The sequence below is a fragment of the Panicum virgatum genome, chromosome 6K (assembly GCF_016808335.1).
Source record: "Panicum virgatum strain AP13 chromosome 6K, P.virgatum_v5, whole genome shotgun sequence".
In the NCBI taxonomy this organism is placed as follows: domain Eukaryota; kingdom Viridiplantae; phylum Streptophyta; class Magnoliopsida; order Poales; family Poaceae; genus Panicum; species Panicum virgatum.
In genome coordinates, this window is record NC_053141.1 from 18,288,312 (window position 1) to 18,292,110 (window position 3,799).

The 3,799-nt window shown below is 47.7% G+C and overlaps 1 non-coding gene across 1 annotated transcript; it reads right to left on the reverse strand.

The window, feature by feature from the left end:
* Positions 1 to 281: 281 nt before the first annotated feature.
* Positions 282 to 385, reverse strand: LOC120639404. Its single transcript, XR_005661407.1, has one exon. It is a non-coding gene; the product is annotated as a small nucleolar RNA R71 (small nucleolar RNA).
* Between the last annotated feature and the right edge of the window lie 3,414 nt (positions 386 to 3,799).

Consider the following 3,799-nt stretch of genomic DNA (forward strand, 5'->3'; position numbering starts at 1 on the left):
ACTTCGAGCTCAAATCAAGCCTCATTAACATGGTGCAGGCTAGCCCATTCTGTGGCAAGCTGAATGATGACGCAAATGCTCATTTGCAGAATTTTCTAGAGCTCTGTGACACCGTTGTCATATGGGGTGTCGCTACCGATGCAATCAAGCTTCATCTGTTTCCCTTCTCCCTCCTGGGGAAGGCGAAACAGTGGTTTTACAAGGAAAAGGACATCGACACCTGGGCCAAATGCTCCAAGGCGTTCCTCGCTAAATTCTTCCCGCTGGGCAAAACAAATGCCCTACGCGGAAGAATATCAAGTTTTCAGCAGACGGGGATGGAATCCATCCCGGAAGCTTGGGAGAGGCTGCAGGAATACATCCTGGCCTGTCCTCACCACGGCATGGATGAGTGGCTCATCCTTCAATGCTTCTACAATGGGCTCACAATGACACCTCGAGCCAACATTGATGCCTCTGCTGGAGGAGCCTTTCTCGACCTGACCATAGCCAAAGCAAAAGAATTGGTTGAGAAGATGGTCTCCAATTAGGGGTGGAGTGATGAACGACTCCAACCCCACACAAAGGGCATGCATACCGTCAAAGAGACGGATATGATTGCCGCGAAACTGGACCTCCTCATCAAAAAGATGGAGGAAGGGAGCAAGCAACAAATTCATGCTCCCATCTACGCCATGGGTTCGCACTTCACGTGCGAAGTCTGCGGCAACAATGGACATTCGGGGAATGACTACCCCGAAACCCGTGACGACTGCGCCTACCTCAACAACAACAACAACAACGGGTACCGTCCACCACAAGGAGGCCAGGGGTGGAACCAGCCACGTCCACAATTCCAGGGAGGTAACAACTATAATCCTTCTTATAATTCGAATTTCAATTCGAACCAACCTCCCTTGAGGGATCTTGTTCTTGGCCAAGTTAAAATTAATAAAAATATAAATAAAAAGCTTTTGGCCAATGACAAATCCTTGAAAAGTTTAAATGATAAGATTGAAACTTTGTCCTCTACTCTTAAAAATCAATTAAGTTTCAACAAAATGATTGAAACCCAGCTTGCACGAATTGCTGCTGCGTTACCTGCTGTTGAGAGCGGGAAGATCCCAGGGCATCCCGAGACTCCCGTTGAAAATGTCAGCATGGTGTCTACTGGACAGGGTAACTCGTCCCGGAGGCCACCACGTAATAACCATGTAGGTAGGTACAATCCTCCAAAGGACGACGTTTGGGATGGCATTGTGGCAGCAGTGCAAGAAGATCCAGGGGTCCCCATGATCAGCTGCTCAATCTACATCAAACACTTCGAGCGGTGCCTATGCAATCTGGGGGAAAGCGTAAACATAATGCCCAAGGTAATCTATGAAGCACTTGAATATCCTGTTGTTTCCCCCAACAACTATGCTCGTACAGCTTCCAGATTCGACCATTCGGTATCCCGAAGGGATAGCCGAACACGTCTTCGTACGAGTACGAGATTCCTTCGTCCTTGCCGACTTTGTAGTAATGGATATGGAGGGCGACCTCAGAGTCGACCTCGTTCTTGGGCGACCTTTCCTATGGTCCGCCAAGGCAAGGATTGATGTCGGAAAGGGAGTAATCTGCTTCCGAATCGGTAGAGAGGATATGTTTTTCAGGTTCAAAAAAAGGGAGGAGCAACACTTCATGAAACAACAAGACAGCGAAGGGAAAGCACTCTGGGGTGCACCAGAACCTCAGCCAGAACACCGACCACCACACCTAAAAGAAAGAAGAAGGCAAAGAAGGTGTGGCGGAAGGTCGAGAGTTTGGCCTCGTCCACTTCTCTAGGACGAGCCGACCAATGGTAAGAACGATGGAGAAAATTTGTGCACGTTGGACTATAAATGACACACCCTTGCCAAAGGTAAATTGGTATTTATCTCATATTTACTTTCTCCGCCTTTTCAAATTTTCTTTGCACCACATTTGTTTTTTCCCACTGTATATTTGAAAATTTTCAAAATTGTTTTCTGCATGCTGGAATTTTTCTAGCAATTTTTTGTTTTCACAAAAATACCAAAAATATTTTCTGAGTTTTAAAATCCTTTGGGGAAAATAATTTGGACATCTTTTCGAGCAAACTTTTGGCCTTGCACTACATTTTTAAAGTTTATGACCGTTGAGGAATCACCTGGCCAAAGGGGGCACCAGGGGCCCACCCTGGGGCCGGCCGACCCCGCAGGTCGGCCGACCCAGGGCCAACGGTTCCTGGGCCCCACCTCCTCCAACGGTTACCTGACCGTTGTGCCTGTCTCCTCCTCGGGGGCACTCGCCCAGTTTCTTTAAATAGAGGCCGAGAGGGGTGTTGAGCTCTCTCATGCTCACACACTCACTCACACTCCCTCTCACACATTCTTGCTCGGGTTTCCTTTGGATTTTGGCTCAAGTTTGATTGCAAGAACACTCTCTCTTTCATTTCTTTGCTGCAAGATTGTCTACACACTTTGAGGAACAACTTTCGAGTAAGAGTTTCATCTTCATTTCACTAACATAACCCGAATCGAGTTGTTCTCATTCATTCTTGTTCGTTCTTGTTGCAAGCATGAGGGGTGCAGGGCGGAAGATTTCCGGAGCTTTCAAGAAGATGACGGGCTTAGGCTCATCCCATTCGCGGGGTGAGTCAAGCTCTCGTCATTCCTCCGAACCTACACCAACACCAACCACGATGGACTATGAGCAAGACGAATAAGAGGAACAATTTGAGGAGCAAGCTGCAGAACCGTAAGCCGAGGACATGGAAATAGATGAAGATGATGCACTGTACCTTGACCTGCGAGATGACCGCGAGCATCAAGCCTACGCCATGATCAAGAATCGAAGCTTCGGTCATACCAGAGCCTTCGATCCGGATCTTCTTGAGAAAATAGGTATGGACGTTGACTTCGCTCGTGTTTGGCATGCGGTTGGATGGGATGGCTTTGTGCCCGTTGAGGAGATTGGTTCTCGATTCCTCACCATCCAGTTTCTTTGCACTCTTCGGGAGGTGGACGATGATGTTTCTTTCCGACTTTTTGAAGTTGAATGCTATTTTAATTGGAGAAATTTCAGCTGCCTCCTTGGTTTTAGCGCGCGCTTGCCAGTTTCCCTTGCAAAAGCTTGCCGCGGTTTTGATCGACATGAGTTTTGGGGTTTGATTTCGGGTCAAGTTGCTCATGACAAGTTTGCACCTCGGTGCAATGACATTCAAAATCCGACTCTTCGTTTGATGCACAAGTGGGTGGCTATCACTCTCTTTCCAAGAGATGATCCACGACCAGTGCGTAACGATGAGTTGATCATATTATACGCCATGGTTAACAAGATCCGAATCTCCCCAAGAAAAGCAATGGTTAAGCAATGGCTCACAAATTTTTGGATGACGGGTCCTATTGAATGCACTTCTTTGGTTAGCTGCATCGCATCAAACATGGGAATCTTAGACGGGAACCCCGTTCCTTTCATTGAGGAGCCCCGTGTTATGATCGATGAGGCGTATTTGGTTCAAGGCCACATACTCAAGAAAGACCCGGATGACTCCTTAATTTTCTTTTCTCTCGGTTATGCAAATGAAATCCCGCTGCCAAACACGGGATGACATTTCTATAATTGTCATTCGCTAACCATCCCTCTTGTTTCACAAGAGGAGATCCGCAGGCATAGTGTTTCTGGTCTTCCTGGCAGGGTTACAAGAAGCAGGGCCAGAAGGGAGGAATTCATGCAGCAGCAACCTCAGCCTCAACCACAGCAATATGAGGCTGGAGGTTCGTCATGGCAGAGTGCCAGCTCCACTGAGTGGGCGCAG